Genomic DNA, 17788 nt, shown 5'->3' with positions numbered 1-17788 from the left:
AAGATAAATCTCCCTGAAGAAAAGCCTATTCTGCCCATCCCGTGGTGGCTGGTATTGGACATCAAAGTAAAATCCAATTAGGAACTGCCGCCTTAAATTAAATGCCACCGCTCTCATCCTCACCGACTCTACTTTAATTCATACCTCCTCTGGCCTGTTTCTGAAGCAGGGCCCCCTTTGTTACACTTAAGTTCCAGATTAGCTTAAGTTTAACACCCTGCTAATGTTTTACTGGTTCTTCTAACTTTAATGACTTTCAAAATACTTTGATGGTGTTGCAGCTTGTTAGAAACTATATAAGGGAATGTGTTTTGAACAAAACAATTTCAAAAGGAAAAAAAAATACATTTAACAAAATGAAGATAACTGTAAAAGATGTATCAACAAATTAAAACACATTCCCAGAAGAAAGCTCTTCATTCTTCGTGTTGTGTTGTCGGAACAGTTTTTTTCTGAGCTCGAGAAACATAAGCACATCAAAATTAATTAGAGTTCATAGAAAAGTTCATTTGTTTAATTTTTTAAATGTCTAAAAAAGTGATGCATTTTAAGCTTTAAACTCACACTTACAGCTAATGAAAACCAAAACTGTTGTTTCTCTGAAAAGTCAGAATACTACATAAGACCAATAAAACCACCTTTCTGCATCAAGTAAATAATTAAATCCTTATGTGTTATGACCACTGGTCAGCCCGATCACGCTGTCAACATGACGGTATGACCAGCTGACCCTGACATTCTCCAAGAAATGGGCAACCTACAAAAGGTCATCACTGCTGCATGTAAGCATGTTAATGCAAAGTTGTGTGGAAGAAAATACATGGTATAAAATATTACACGTACAACTATTTAAAAAATCTTGTTTATTTAAAGGTAGACAGGATGGTTTTTCCAGGAAAGTGGTAAGAAATGCCAAAGTCCCTTTTTGAATAAAGACCGTCCTACCTGTTCTTCTGCTCCTCAGGGGCATCGCATGAAAAAAATACTCTCTGGTCCTATTTCTTTCTTCTGAGGCCTTCCTCTTCTTTTCATAAACTTGTGAGATAGTTTTCTTCTTGCGACTCTCAGCAATTTTCAAAGTGCTCGGTGAGAGCAGCAGAGCTACAATGAACGACTGATACCAAAGCTAACTGGATACATAAACACCAGAAATGAGTATGTGCAGCAAGAGGAATCGAGCAAGAAATGAGCAGGCACCGCATTGCGTGAACACGTCTCAATGATAGACATATGGGACAACCAAATGGTGAGACCACCACCCAGGAACTCAAAATCCAAATAAGATTGTCCGCTATACCTTTTAGATACTTGATTGGCTAAAACTTCAAATAGTATTTCATGTTGGTTTACCCCAGGATTCATTATTATTTTGAGTACTTATATCACATCTGTAGTTAATATATACCGTATTTTTCTGACTATGACTTAAAATCCCTAAATTTTCTCAAATATGTATAGTTTATTTGTTTATTTATTACATTTTATAAATTACATACATAAACTTGAATTTAAACTTAAATTTAAAACATTAGATTTCAGTGCTCTTTTAGAAGTAAGTCTCTAATGTTTTTATGTAATTCATTCCATTCCTAAATTGCTCTGTAGGCAATAGATTTTTGTTTGTCTTAGCACAGTTTAGAATAAATTTAGTCTCTGATGAGTATCTGGTAAAATGATTATGTATCTGATCAGAATAAACAAGCTTTTCATAAGCTAATGATTCAGGTCTCCCTGTTAGTATGATTTATAATCCGATGCACCTTATATTATTATTATTATTATTATTATTATTATTATTATTATTATTATTATTATTATTATTATCATACTTGTTGTGCTTACTGACCAATATTCTGTGGTACAATGCGTTCAAAAATCTGTTAAAATGTGTAAGTACGACTTTGGTTAGCAACGAAGCCGCTCCACTCAATGTATATTGGGAGCATTACGGTACACTGTGTCACTACATGATAGGACCCCTGAGCTGTCTACAAGACTGCCTGACTGTAATGTCTAAACTAGAAGTGCATTCATATAAGGCAGCCCGCACCCAGGGTACTCGCTAGCAACAATAAACCTAGTAAGTTAATTCAATATAAAAGTTGCGTTTATTTTGGCCTTATGTTAGAAACAGACCAGTGTTGTCCAACTACTCTGTCCTTCCGACAGAGACGGATAGCTCTCCCTCTCAGGTAGTATGCGTGTGCGCGGAAGGGTGGAGTGATAGTACACCCTTGGGAATAATATTTAATGAATCCTATAATGCAGTGTGTCTTATGTCCAACAAATACGATACCTTATTTTTAAGAATTTGGTTTTTGTTTTTTCCCCTTAAACGCCTAGCAAAGGTCGGAAATTGCAAATTAGCTATGGCTAGAAACCTGAATGCATTACAGCAATTTTTTTTATCACACATATGAAGCGAGTTCACTATGTTTGTCTCTCCTAAATAAATAAATAAAACAAAATTGGTCTAATGTAATCTTCTGATCTTAGAAAACGACTAGTGTATTTCTATTAGCAGTAGGCCAAAATCATCCAATTTAATTCAATTCAATTCAATTCAATTCAATTTTATTTATATAGCGCCAAATCATGAAACATGTCATCTCAAGGCACTTTACAAAGTCAAGTTCAATCATATTATACAGATTGGGTCAGATTATACAGATTGGTCAAAAATGTCCTATATAAGGAAACCAGTTGATTGCATCAAAGTCCCGACAAGCAGCATTCACTCCTGGGGAACCGTAGAGCCACAGGAAGAGTCATCTGCATTGTACATGGCTTTGCTGCAATCCCTCATACTGAGCAAGCATGAAGCGACAGTGGGAAGAAAAACCACCCATTAACGGGAAAAAAAACCTCCGGCAGAACCGGGCTCAGTATGAACGGTCATCTGCCTCGACCGACTGGGGTTACAGAAGACAGAACAGAGACACAACAAGAGAAACAAAAAAGCACAGAAGCACACATTGATCTAGTAATCTGTTCTACATTAGATGGTAGTAGCGGGTGAGCCATCTTCTTTGGATGATGTCACAGTTAACAGAACGCCAGACCAGGTGTACCTACTATGAAGAGAAAAGAGAGAGAACAGAAAGTTAAAGCAGAAATGACAACACATAATGCATAATTGAAGAACAGTAGAACTCAATATAGTGAGAAAATTAGGTCCTGATATACTCCAGTAACCTAAGCCTATAGCAGTAAAACTATAAAGGTAACTGAGAGTAACATGAGTCCCTAGTTATAATTTTTGTCAAAAAGAAAAGTTTTAAGCCTAGTCTTAAAAGTAGACAGGGTGTCTGCCTCACGGACCAAAACTGGGAGTTGGTTCCACAGGAGAGGAGCCTGATAGCTAAAGGATCTGCCTCCCATTCTACTTTTAGAGACTCTAGGAACCACCAGCAGACCTGCAGTCTGAGAGCGAAGTGCTCTGTTAGGAACATACGGGGTAATCAGAGCTCTCATATATGATGGAGTTTGATTATGAAGGGCTTTATACGTTAGAAGAAGAATTTTAAATTCTATTCTTGATTTAACAGGAAGCCAATGAAGGGAAGCTAAAATTGGAGAAATATGATCCCTCTTGTTGATTTTCATCAGAACTCTTGCTGCAGCATTTTGGATCAGCTGAAGGCTTTGAACTGCATTTTGTGGAATTCCTGATAGTAAAGAATTACAATAGTCCAGCCTTGAAGTAACAAATGCATGGACCAGTTTTTCAGCATCACTCCTGGACAGAATGTTTCTAATTTTGGCGATATTCCGGAGGTGAAAAAAGGAAACTCTGGAAACCTGTTTAATATGGGATTTAAATGACATGTCTTGGTCAAAAATAACACCAAGATTTTTTACTTTATTACCAGAGGCCAGGTTAATGCCACCCAGATTAAGTGATTGGTTAAGAAGTTTATTTTTTGAGGATTACATACAGAAATCACTGTATGTAAACCTATAAGCTTTACTTTTTGAATTGAATCACTGGTATAAATAACCATCTAGACGATATTCTAATTTATTCAGGTGCACATGTATAACAACCACTGATAATGCACTTTGTCATCTTTTACCGTCGCTGCACATATATCACCGGATGGCTTGCAGGGACAATAGTTCAGTGTTGAATTTAGCCTACAGCAGCACTATCAGCTTAAGCTTCGCAGGGCAGACTCTGACAGCATGGAGAGATATATTTAGCCCTGACCAAAGGATAATGCTTGTCAAGGCAAACTTCAGTAGGTCGGGGCCAACATTATGCTGTATGTGAAAAAATTATTTAAGGTGGTATAATCAGGTGATTCTTTATGTTGACTATTGTCTGACCTTGGCATCTGGTTAGTACACTGCTAAACCTCTCTTGCAGCTTGACAGCCTTTATATGAATGACACCGACATTAACAAAGCTTTATTTTATCATAAGCAGCCATAGGTTCGGACTCATCTCTCTGTTTAAGGGCACTGAACGGATGTGAATGTAAACGTAGATAAAGAAGAGCAGCAGTTTGAGACACAGGCTAAAACTACTAGAAACCTTGTTTAAATCTTTTTTTTATTTACTGTATAAATGTGTCACATTCGGCAGATTATGATCTCTAAATGTCTATCTTATTCAGGAACCGGGAATCTATTAAAAGCATTTCAAAAATGCTTTCCAGTGTCAAGGAATTATTAAGTAAATTGTTTTAGTCACCAATCACTCTCAAAGCTGCCTCACGCATTTCAGGAAAGCAGTAGAAAGTAGAAGTCATGTTTTTAAAGGGTAAACATCACATTTTAGAACAGGAAACCCAAAAAAATATTAAAGGTAAGAGACAAATAATCCCAATCATCCTTTCTGTTGTTTTCTAAGGTAGATAAGTGATTTTAAAACATACATTTTGACAGAAAAGGAGCATTTGAAGCTCCCCCTCTCTGAAACGGACTGGATCCGACCAGCATAAATGGATTATGATGGTCGCTTGGAAACACAAGGCATGAAAACCTATTTTTATGAACAGAAAACCAATTGTTGTTTTGACCAAAAAATGTCTTCCTAAAAAGGATTATGTATAACGGATGAGTGACTGCTTATTCCTCACAGAGAAAGGAATGGACAGAGAAATATGGGAAAGTAAATAGATGTAGGGGACACCTAGTAAACCAAGTTAAATGTCAGCTTCAAAGATTGGCACGTCACATTTAACGCAACTATGATGACAGACAGCTCCAGCAGCGACTCGGCAGCCAGATCCTATTTGTGTTGGTTTCAGGAAAGCGTGAAGTTTCTCAGGTAACGTTTTGGTTTTACGGTGGTTAGTATTTCTCACATGTCCTCTATCTGCACAAAACATTCATCAGCAGATTAACTGGAGAATTATGGAAAGTATTTAGCATGACAGACTGCATCCTAACGTTTTGACAGTTTCATTACTGTACTGTAGCTAAACGCTCATGTGTAAAACATAAACTGATTATGTGACTATTCCAGTCACATTGTTTCATGCAGCTCAACATTATAAAGTATTCTGCCGACACAATTGGGAAAAATGGGAGAGCTAAAGCTTGTATATGCAAAAATAGTGATGATTTCAATTTAAATAGTGGAAACTTTTAACATGAATGCCGCCAGAATTTTACTGTTTTGCTTTATTTTTATTTTTGTAACTAGTGGAAAATCATGCCGACTGGGCTCTCCACTAAGTGCTGTTGACCAATTAAGGTTCTGCTCCATTAGGTCTCCAAGCAACTATCCTTGTATATAACATCTCCTCCTCTAAATTCCCATAAAAATTTAATTTTACAAACTCATATGTGAGTAAAAAAGTTTTGTTATTACTGCTGTCTTCTTGGGTGGCCACAGTCTTGTGCACTCATGCCCGTAATCGGAGTTCTGTCTTCACTTTGCCGACTTTCAGCTGCAGAACCCAGCTGCCTTGTGCCCAGTTTCTTTCTTTGACACATTTCAATATATTTCTTAGACATGGGAATATGAATAACCATTGTGAGCAACTGGAAAGGTAAAAATGTAAAAAAGTCTTTTAAGCAAAGGAATAAAAACCTTCCAGCAAGTCTTATTGAAAGTGGAAACCGGAGTGCTTCTGACCGTGCTACGGTAAAAGGGCCTGCTTCCTCCTTTGATAAGTGTTTTGCTATGTGACCTTCTCCAAAGTCATCGTGAAATGATGAACCATACAGCCATGATATAGAGCAGCATCTAGAATACCCACATACACACATTTAAAGGAAGGGTGGGGGGACCTTGATGTCAATAACCCCCTCAAAGCAAGGTTCTTCTCTAAATCCAAAGAGAAATTAAAGGTAGTCATTTAAATATTGCAGAATGCACCCTAAGAGATTGACAGTTTTATACTCTGGTTGATTAAAGTAATTTACCAGGTACTATAATCTTTCATGTTGCCTCTCGATTCCCCATGAAGGTAGCTGAAGTTTTGTGAGAAACCATTGTACCATGTGAAATCTCTTGGGAACATCCTTGATTGGGAAACAAAACAACAGCAGCTGGACCCTCTAAGTCTGGGGACAATTCACTGTTCCAACTATGAAATATAAAATAAGAGCCATGTCTGCATTCAATATGACTTCCATTATGTCTTCAACATGCTCAACAAGATTCAACAGGTCCATGCTGTTTTTATTGGCTTACCTCATCATTAACCTATTCTAATGAGACAGATTAATTCATTTGTCTTCATGCATCAGTGCAGCATGCACATAATTAAATATTTTAGCGCCAGACACTCCATACCCTTGCCGCACTCTGTAGTAGGATATTGAATTCTAAATAAAAACAGTGGAGGATTAATGCAGTCACTTTTCACTTTTTGTTTTTATTAGGCTAAGACTCTGACAGCTCTGCACACTTCCACTGGGAAACACATGAATATGTTTAGGACTATTAAAGCATAAAGAATCTATTTTGCATTCATGCAGACTAATCATTACAATGCAAATAAGACCGGTGGGACAGCAAATAAGGTGTGAGTGAGAAAGTGGACAGGAAAAGTCACTTGCGTGCAGCCGAATTAGTTTGGATAGCCATTTTTATTAACCTATATTTGTGATTTTTTTTTATAATTTGTATCAATCTACAATATAGAAGATGTCATGAAATACTGTATAATTGCTTCTTTTTACTTGTGTATGTTTTGGTTTCCGACACGCTGATGTCCCCAGCAGTATGTCCTATATTTTCTGTTTTTCCGCGAGTTTGCCTCTCTGATGTTTTATTTTTGTTTACTTAAAAAAATCAACTCCAGTGGAACCGAGAAACATCCTACGAGACATCATGAGTGACAGTTTTCACCGTGAAAGTCTGTGATATCAATCTGCTGGGGGGGTAAGATGATTCTGTGAAGTGACACCTTAACTTGTCATTTTTATAAACCAGCAGGGATCCTGGCGAATAATGCAAACACTCAAAGACAGGATGTAGCGAGTAAATCCCTTTTATCTTGAAGGTTTTACAAATGTGACTGGAGGAGCTCGAGGAATATTTGTATAGATTTGAAGATGCAGGTATTGTTTTGTAGATAAAGGGAAAAAATATGTCTGCATTACAGCCCAGAGCTCTGTCAAATTTTAAGTTAACCCTGCCTCCCGTGTCCAAGGTGGTTAAGATTTATACTGTGAAGTAAAAAAAAATTACTTCTACTTAAATCTATTTAGAATATTGGTACCACTGAGGATAATAACGATCAGTTTAGGTTTGAGTCATCATGGGGAGCCTAAAGGTCCCTCACAAACATAGAAACCTTAGATGTTTCATATATAGTGGAGAGAACATGACATCTTTTTCTGGAGAACTTACTGTAAATATCTATTGGAGAAAATTTCAAAATGCAGGAAACACCATTGCAAAATAAATAGTTTGAATTGAGAAAAAAGGAACCTGATACTCTTACAAATATGTGGGGGGCTCCCATACCTAATGCTAGAACAGAAGTACACAACCACCAGGCCCAAGACCGACAGTAACGGCCATTTTATATATATATATAATAAAAAAAAGCATGATTGTCATGTAGGACAATACTAAGCCTAAAGGGAGCAGGTACAGAAGATTATAATTGCTTTTGTATTCGTGGCGCTTACAACTCCACCCATGCTTTCCGATTATATGCGCTCCACACCCAGTGTTTGCTGTTGAAGCAGCTGGTCAGTGGGGAAAGTCTTAGAAGTTGAAAATAAATTAATATCAGCTCCTTCCCCCAGCAGGTTGGCATAAACACAAGTTCTACAGTACTTTTAAACATACAAGTACAGACCAATTTCTAAAACTCTGCAACAACTCCGAGAGCAGCCTGCGACAAGACAGTTACAATGCAAAGCACATGTTTAAATTTGTGTCACATGAACAGTTCTGTCACATTCTAAATGTAGCATAAAAGCAAAGTTGACAAAATGTGTTATTTCTAACAGCACATTAAATTGAGCAATGGGAAAAGACTGAATGTAGAATTTATGAGACATAAACATTGTTTTTGGGACCAGATGGGGATTAAAAGAACACAAAGATATTTATTGTTCAAAAATGTTTTCTTAACATTATACTCAAAATATGTGAGGTTTAGTATAGTACTTTTTTGTGTGTATGCATAACTACTGATATCGTTTTTGTGTAAATTTAGCCAAAGGATCTTCACCGGTAAAAAAAACTTTGAACTCCCCTCCCCCATCACTAACGATTCAATGTTTGCTACAACATATGTTGGAGTGAGAACAGACTGTGGTGATGAATTACTACGCTAAGTTTTTTTTTTCTGTCCAACACACGCACGTTAATTAGCACTCTTCTGCTCAACACTGAGCCTTTCACCTACTCTTGTTTTACACCTTGTATCATTTTGAGACCTAGTGCTTCGTAATGAGATCAGCCACTTTACTCAAACCTGTTTGATGAATTGTGCTGTAGAAACTATGAGAATTACAAAGTGTTATGGTCTGGGGGAGGGAGAGGTGTTCGTTTTTGCTTGTTTTTTAATGATGTTATTAAATTATATTTTCAGTGTTGCCACAATGTATTATTTATCAGGTCCATGAATAGTTGTGACAATAGACTTTGAGAAATAAATATTTTCAGTGTAAAAACAATACAGTAAAAATACTGTAAGATGTTTAGTTTTTATACATTTAAATAAAATATTGTCACACTGATGTCGCCATGTTTTTACGCTGCAATGCATTGTGGGTAACTGACGTATACCAGGTCCTTTAGCACTAGCTCCGTCCAGCCAAAACTTTCATGAACAGAACGGATGGACCCAGAAATCCAACCAAACAATGGTGTTTAAGATTAAAGACGGTTTATTAAAGAACAGGTTGTGGGTGTTGAAACCGGGATGACAGACTGGCAGTAGCATGAACAGGGCAAGACAGAGCTTGTGGTGGATAAACAGTTCTACGTCAAAACCGGATAATTAAAAATCCAGAACAGAATCAAAGCACAGAGTCGGGACACAGATCCAGGTTCGATACACTGGCAAGCAAGGTAAACAGACTAGACAAGATCAGGCAGGCTCGGTGGTTAGATAGCAGGTCAGGTTTGGTACACAAGTTAGCAGTCAGAAACAGGCAGGAAGAACAGGTATACAGGGGTCAGGCTGGCTCAGATATCCGGAGGTAAATCGGGTCGGTATCAACAGGGCTATCAGAAAACAAGAACGCTGGATAAGACTCATCGAAAGGCTCGTAATGATCTGCCGATGAACAGAGGAGTGAGGCACGTATAAATATTGAAGTGAATCGGGTGAACAGAGTAGAAACCTAATTACAGGTGACAGGTGAGACTGATCAGAGGAAGGGTGGTGGCTAGAGACGTGATTGGTTGATGACTGAGAGGTAGAATGATCTGAATGAGTAGTGGCTGGTAACTGAGAGATGAAGTGAGCTGACTGAATACTGGCTAGTGAACAGGTTAAATAAAGGAAAGTACAAAACTAAACCAAAACAAAACCCAAATCGTGACAGAACATAAACAGAAACGTGAATCGTGACAAAAACAGCAATGAGTACATTTAAACCTTTTCAGTTTGAACCAGAGCTAGTTGAAATTGATGACAATGTAGTAATAATAACAATAATAATGAAATGATAAATGACACGTATGACTGTGTGATCCTGGCAAGTAGTGCTCTGTGTCAGGTCCAATAACAATCGGTACCGGCAGCAGGGTCACTACCTTTGTTATCTTAAAGTTGCCTGTCTTTGATGTTTCTCCCAGCGTCTTTCGCTCGCAAGGCAGCGGGGTTTAGGCGCTTTATAGATAAAAATAGTCGAAATGGTAGCTGGTTCTAGCTTGCGAGGGTAACACCCACTTGTTATTTCCTTCATCAATTTTGTTGGTACAAATGACTCAAAGTCTTCTGGAGAGAAGTGTTGAGAGCACAAACGTGGGTCCTTCGGAAGTTGTCTACTTCCAACAGCTTTCTCCCATTGCGCTTTCCTCTTTTTTCATGTAGGAAGCAATGAAGACCCACCTCACTATTTTCTGTTGTTTTTGGTTTTGCAATTACAGCCAGCTGCGACACAGTGTGACCTTGTCTAAACTTACGCCAGTTAAACGCAATGTGATAAACAACTCGGATCACTTTGTAGGTTCCAGTACAGTAGAACCTAAACGCGTCATCAACCCAGCATGCATTGTAAGGTGGGGGAAAAAATAGCTTAAGCTGTTGTCACACAGCAGCACACATCTTGCCACATGTGCTGGTCTTTTGTAAAACGTTTGAATTGTGGAAACATGAGTTAACAAAGGAGCGCTTTTTGCAGATTGAGTCTTGTCATGACTATGAAGTGTTGCTTTGGATACTCTCCCATTCTGATGAGTTTTCATACATTGAGATCAGTGGTGTTTTCTGCTGCATCATGACCGCTCAAATTACTTTTCTATTACCATCATTAATAGCTGAATTAATAAAAAGTGCAGGCAGGTTAAGAATCCTTCACGGCCAGGAGAGCAAACAGAAAGATTAAATAATGTTATTATCAAGGCATTGCTGTAATTGAGCTGCAGTTGCATCAGCTTTGTTACTGTGGCTAAAATGTACATGCTGTTTGTGATCCATAGTGCACATGTTGCAGTTTTTTTTAGGCAAACTGTACATGTTAGAGCAATAAATGCGTGGGAAGGTGATGTGGATGTTTTGTGTTCCTTTAGCATTATGTCTTCCTACGCCATTGAGCATAGCGTGACGGGGGTATTTGTAATAAATCCTCCCCGAACTGATTGAAGAATGTATGCTTTTGGTTCCTGGTAGATGTGTGATTGTCTATTTCAATGTTTTCTGTTAGCAAATAAAAACTAAACAGCTGAAGAAGAACAGGTTCAAATAATATTCCTATTATGATTATTATGATTATTCCAATTAGGTAAAGTGGACATAATTTTATTTAGTGTTGTATTTTGCTGAGTCGAATTGATAATGGAAAATTTAATGCAGATATCAGTTCAACTACATCAAATGAACCTATATTAGTGTAAGGTTCTGATGAGATTTAAAGGAGCAATAAGAGACATTGCACTAATTTAGAACTAAAAAAAAACAGTCTTGTGACTGATCCTTTAGGGACTAAAGGTATCTTTTTCGATTGAATATGGTATGACGTCACACACCATCTCTCTTTGTTGTTCTCCTGTCTCTTGATTACAAAGCCAGGCTGGTCATGTGTGCATGTAGGTCCATGTGAATAGCTGCCCCTCAGATCTTAGCCCTTTCTTGCCAATAAAATGCCACCATCGGATCAATGTATCGTAGAAGCGAAATGGCAGAGAGCACACCCAGCGGATTGAAATTTTCTCTCGCTAACAGCATTACAAAGTTCTGAGTTACTTACTTTTTCGTTACACATCCTGTTGATCCTGTTGGAGGAACTGTTAGAGGAACATCCAATTTGTCTATAAGATAAAGATCATACTTTATCTTATAGATCATACTTTATCTTATAGACAAATTGCTGATAATTTTCTAAAAATATCAACTTAAGAATATTCTTCAAGTCAATCTTTTTAAACAAAGATAAACATTGAAACATTCAAAACATTTCAAGGGACAAAGCGGTTTGAATTCAAATGTTTTCAAACTCCATGTGAAAAATTATCTCTGCGGGCTCCGGGTATTCAGAAATCATCAATAGCCGAGGTATTTCTTTGCACCTCCTTTGTCACAAATTTGCTGTGAAAGCGCTACGTGAGCGACGATTATTCTAACATTCAGTCTGTCCATGCAGTGTGAGGAGATGGACTGAATGATCAAATAATGAGCTGTGATTGATGGTTTCTCCTGCCTCATCCCGTTATTTTCAGACTCTGAGCAGTCAAGGCCAGCCAGTCCTTTGGGTAAAAGAGGCCTGTTAGCCCTTATTAACATTTCATGTTAGGGAGAAAAAAAACAACAACAGATATTCCCACGTAGAAATCACAACAGACTACGCTTGCCTTCATCTTCTCCTCGCTGTTGTCTCTCCCACTCTCACAATCGATGCCTCGTCTCTGCTCCTATCTGTGCCTACATACCCAGCCAAGCAAAGGTTCTTAGATGATTTGGCCCTATCAAAGTTAGAATTATTCACTCTGCTTCTGGAGGATTGTTCTGCATACTACATTCCTCGGCGTGATTGAATTTTCCACCTACACCCTCGCCTCATTTCTGATGTCACTCACATCTCTCTAAAGCAACTCTGTCATCGTCTGTTAGCCCGCTCAATATTCCCCCCACAGGCATTTTTTTCATTTTGTCTAAAGCAGGACTGGATGAGGGGGGAAAAAAGAGAGAGAGAGAGAGGGAATGTTTTCCTTGTTAAATTCAGCCAGCAGGGAAGACAATAACACAACAAAGTTTTGTTTTCTTGACAGAAATAGCAAAAGGCCTTCCTCTGCAGGGAGCAGAGTGTCATTGAGTTTCGATTCAAGTACCGTCACATTACAGAACACCAATCATCACCTACCACAGGCCTGTTCATCCTCCTGGGAACACTCAGAACAAGTGCTTGTTTTGTTTTTCTCTCCTTTAACTGAGTGGTCTTACCTTCGACACACAGTTTTCCCTCTCGCTCTGCTCACGTGCAGATTTTTGTGTAGAACAGTCCAATATGAGGTTTCCTTTGATTGTAACATTACGCATGTTTTAAAGTTATTTAATGTTTAATAAATAACTCTCGGTCTGTTGGGTATTCCTCGGTGAATATCAGCCCAATCAGCTGATCAGAATTGTGCAAATACAATTATTTGCATTTGTTGTTGGTTGAACGTAACCAGAGTATAATTTGAATTTCAAAACAAAATGAAAAAAAGAAAGCAAAAGCAACAGACAGAAGGAATATTAGAAATTGTATTTAAACTCAGACTGATCATTAGCAGGTCAAATCTTTAATAACATTTGCCTCAAAATGTCAGAATAATCTGCTTAATGATAAATGTTGCCTTCATGTGATTTTATGTTTCTTGTCTATTGTCTATGAACATGACAGGATTTTTGAGTTGTACAAGCCAGACCTTTCACAACACTCCATCACTGCCAAAGATATTTAAAAGTAAATTTCTTAAAGCATCCTGAGGGGGATGCAACAAAAAGGTGATAGACCAAAAATATCTTCTTTACCTGCACTGAGCTGTGAGCTTAGATGGGCTTTAGCTAAACACGCAGGCAGCTCTTCAACTCCAATAAATGATGCTGAGTGCAGTCAAATAGCCATAAGCTGGCATCTACGAGAAAAGGGCTCAGAGAAAAATAAATGCCATCAAAGGCTACGTCTCCTTGCATGCCACAAACTTACACTAGCCAGGAGTCTTTTTCTTTAACGCAACAAAAAAGCTTTCAGGTTGTGCCGGGGTGTGAAACCATTGCTGGCTTTAGGCCTATTGGCACGAGATGAGCATTACCTGGGGACCCCATGTAATAAATAAGTCACCTCCCTACATCTAGGGACATTTTTATGTGGCGCATTCGCACAGCATGTATGTGAAATTTACACACATCTTAGATAAGATGTTAAGGTGCTGCAGATTACGTAACAAAGGCTGTATAACAAAAGGTTATAAACAGAAGAAAATGGTTCTTACTGCACAGTGCAATGTGTGATGTGATCCACCATTTGCATCTGTCATTGCTTATTCTCTTTAGCCTTTTGTTTTTAAAGCCATACTTCAAGGGCCGATAGTGTTTTCGCTGGCGCGGAACCCAAAAGGTTTTCTAAGCCCTGCAGTGCAGCCTCAGTTCTTAGCCAAAAGCAAATGAAAGTGCGCCCAGGAAACAAAAACTGCTTAATAACGCAATGGATCCCACTCACTTCTGTCCAAATCACTGAGATTCACATTGGATCAGTATTATCACAGGTCCTCGGAGTTCAGCAAACTATAGTATTGTATTTTTCGGACCACAAGGTGCTCCAGATTATAAGGGGCATTACATATTCTTCCCAAGTGTGTGTGCCAAAATTTTCTTCAAATGAATAAAAATAAAACTGAAGTAATAATTTTTGGAGCAATAGAGGAGAGATCAAAAGTTAGCACACAGCTTCAGTCGTTTCAACTAGAAACCACTGATCAGGCCCGAAATCTGGGTGTAGTGATGGACTCAGACCTGAACCTTCAAAAGCATTTAAAGGCAATAGACCCCTTGCATCTGACGTCACAGTCACGTGATCGGGGGTGTGCGCCTCCATCTTGGTGGGCAGGCTAGCCTGACAGCCCGTCTACTACATGACAAAACGGGTGATTTAGAGCGTACTTTTAGTTAGTTTATTTTTGGAATCTAAGCAATGCCTACGACTTGTTGTGCTCCCGGTTGCACAGAGAGGCATTCCAAATCGTTGGATGTACAAGACAAAAACACCTAAATAATCCGTAGTGAGTGATGTTTTTTTAACCTACCGGGCGGGTCTTCCTCTCTGCTTTGTTTCTGTCGTTTACTGAAGGATGAGGAAAGAAGAAAGAATTGGATATTTTCAATGAAAAGAGCGCAGGCAGACCCTCCCAATGGACTGGGGGAGCCATCATTCTACGAGAGAATTTGCAGTCTTTTGTTCTACTTAAATAGCGGTGGAGGGGAGGTAGCGATCGCTACACAGGCCGGAGAAGCGGCCCGTGTAGCGATCGCTACAGCAGCCGGCGCTGTCTGAAGCAGCAACAGCGGCTTCTCCGGCCCGTGTAGCGATCGCTACACGGGCCGGAGAAGCCGCCGGAGAAGCCGCTGTTGCTGCTTCAGACAGCGGCGGCTCTCCGGCCCATGTAGTGATCGCTACACGGGCCGGAGAGCCGCTGTTGCTGCACCCGCTTCCTGCTGCTCCAGACAGCGGCGCCTCTCCGGCCAGTGTAGCGATCGCCACCTCCCCTCCGCCCGTTCACAGGCGCTAGTACTTCTGTGTTTATGCTGCAATGTCGCCGACACCCCCACCCATTTTAACAAGACAAAAACACCTAAATAATCCGTAGTGAGTGATTTTTTTTTTTTAACCTACCGGGCGGGTCTTCCTCTCTGCTTTGTGCTGTTACACAAACATGTCTGAACATCCATCCATCCATTTTCTGACCCGCTTAATCCCTCATGGCGTCGCGGGCGTTGCTGGAGCCTTTTTCCTGATATAAAATAATTGCAGCCGTCCAGTGGTTTCATGGCTTTCGTGCTCTTTTGTCCGTACTGGCCTGCGTGTTTATAAAGCAGCTGTATGTGTAGCGGTACGAAACCCTTGGCCAGCATTTCACAGACTCGCTCCGTCCCTTCAGGCTTCTGTTGTGTAGATCTGGCAATCTGATACCATCAACCATCAACTTACTCTTAAAACGATCTTGTGATACGTTATCTAAAGAAGAAAAATACCTGGAGAACTCGTCATTTCGTCAAATGGCGTGCCAACCAATATGGCCGCCACGCAAGGGGTTCTGGGTAACGGAGTCACGTGGTTGCAAGGGGTCTATTACAAGGTTGGCTTTCTATCACCTGAAGAATATTTCCAGGGTTAAAGGACTGATGTCTCAGCAGGTTCTGGAAAAACTAATCCATGCATTTATTTTTAGTCGAATTGATTACTGCAACGGTGTTTTCACAGGCCTGCCTAAAAAGTGGATCAGACAGCTGCAGCTGATCCAGAACGCTGCTGCCCGTGTCCTCACTAAGACTAAGAAAGTAGAGAACATCACCCCAGTTCTAAAGTCCTTAGCTGGCTCACTGTGAGAATAGACTTTAAAATGCTTCTGTTAGTCTATAAATCCCTGAATGTCTTAGAACCTAAATACATCACAGACTTATCAGTGTATCAACCCTCCAGACCACTCAGGTCTTCTGACTCCAGCCTGCTCTGCAGAACCAGAACCAGAATCAAACACGGAGAAGCAGTATTCAGTTTCTATGCTCCACTTATCTGGTACAAACTACCAGGAAACTGTAAAAGTGCTGAAATCTTGAGTTCTTTTAAATCAACGTTAAAAACATATTTGTTTAGGACTGCCTTTGACTATTCTAGTTAAACGGTTTTACTGAAACAACATTAGTTCAAGTTTGTTATCCAACTGTTTTTACTATTTGCTTTTAGTTTCCATTTTCCCATGTTTTATTGTTTCTACATTTTATTCTGTTTTTATTTTCCTATATTTTATTCATGTGAAGCACTTTGCATTGTCTTTGTACTGAAATGTGTTATACAAATAAATGTTTGTTGCCTTGCCTTTTTCATTCGCTCCCCCCTCTCTCTTTCCTCTGGTTCCCTCGCTCAGCTGCTCTCACTCTGGTTTTCTGGTCTCCGCCTGTCTCTTGTTCCACTGATCACCTATCCTTAGCATATATTTCCCTCTACTTTGTTCAGTCCTTCCTGGTTCATACTGCTCTTGGTTTTCAGTGTCTGTTTTTGAATGTTGCATTTCTGTATGTGCATTTTTTGTTTGTTTGTTTGTTTTTACTCTGGGCTTCTTTTCCTAACTCCAATCTATAAACCCCTATCCATACATCACTGTAACCTGAAAACATAAACAGTATATAATATTGATCTCAGAATAGAGAAGTTCACTTCTGCATTTAACCCATCCTCTGCAGGAGCAGTGGGTTGCAACTGTGCAGGTTAAGGGTATTGCTCAGGGACCCAGAGTGGCAATTTGTGGGAGTTGAACTCAGAACCTCTTGCCCTCCAACCCAAGCACAATGCTCTAACCATTAGGCCACTACAACTATAGTAATTGGTATATTTGTTGATAAGAGGACAACTAATTAGGAAAGACTGAAACCATCTAACAACAAATGGATTGAAATTAAACATCGTCACGAACAGGATTCGAACCTGTGCGGGGAAACCCCATTGGATTTCGAGTCCAACGCCTTAACCTCTCGGCCACCGTGACGTATCTGGTTCATAAAGTGATTATATAATACTTGCTAAAATTGTTAATGATACAGATTGAGATAAAAGGATACGCCATAAGTATAAGCTTTAACAAAGATCCAAACGGAAAAGAAACACTGCATCTTTACTATGCTTTAAAAAAAAACATAAACTCCTCATGATCATGTCACCCTTTTATTTTTATGTAACCATCCATACAACTCAAAATGAAAAACCCATTCTCGCTGCAAGTACACGCACTTTTTTGGTACAATAATGAGGTGAATTTTAAAATCTATCTCTAATGAAAAACGGTACAATCTATAGACATACAGAGTAACCTCTGTTTCTCTGTAAGTTAACAATCAAGATTTTATTTTTGAAGAGGAGTCTTCTGGTTCTCATGTCATTCAGCACTCCTTCGGATGTTTTCCCAAGCGTGTCCATTGGAAGATGCAGGAGGAATTATATTTCCTAT

General features: G+C 39.1%; 1 non-coding gene across 1 annotated transcript; it reads right to left on the bottom strand.

Moving 5' to 3' along the window:
* Window positions 1-17247: 17247 nt before the first annotated feature.
* trnas-cga lies at window positions 17248-17329 on the bottom strand. Its single transcript has one exon. It is a non-coding gene; the product is annotated as a tRNA-Ser (tRNA).
* Window positions 17330-17788: the final 459 nt, after the last annotated feature.

This window comes from Fundulus heteroclitus, unplaced genomic scaffold (genome assembly GCF_011125445.2).
Source record: "Fundulus heteroclitus isolate FHET01 unplaced genomic scaffold, MU-UCD_Fhet_4.1 scaffold_193, whole genome shotgun sequence".
Classification (NCBI taxonomy): Eukaryota; Metazoa; Chordata; class Actinopteri; order Cyprinodontiformes; family Fundulidae; genus Fundulus; species Fundulus heteroclitus.
Note: the sequence above shows the minus strand (reverse complement) of the source record. Positions and strands in the feature narration are given on the sequence as shown.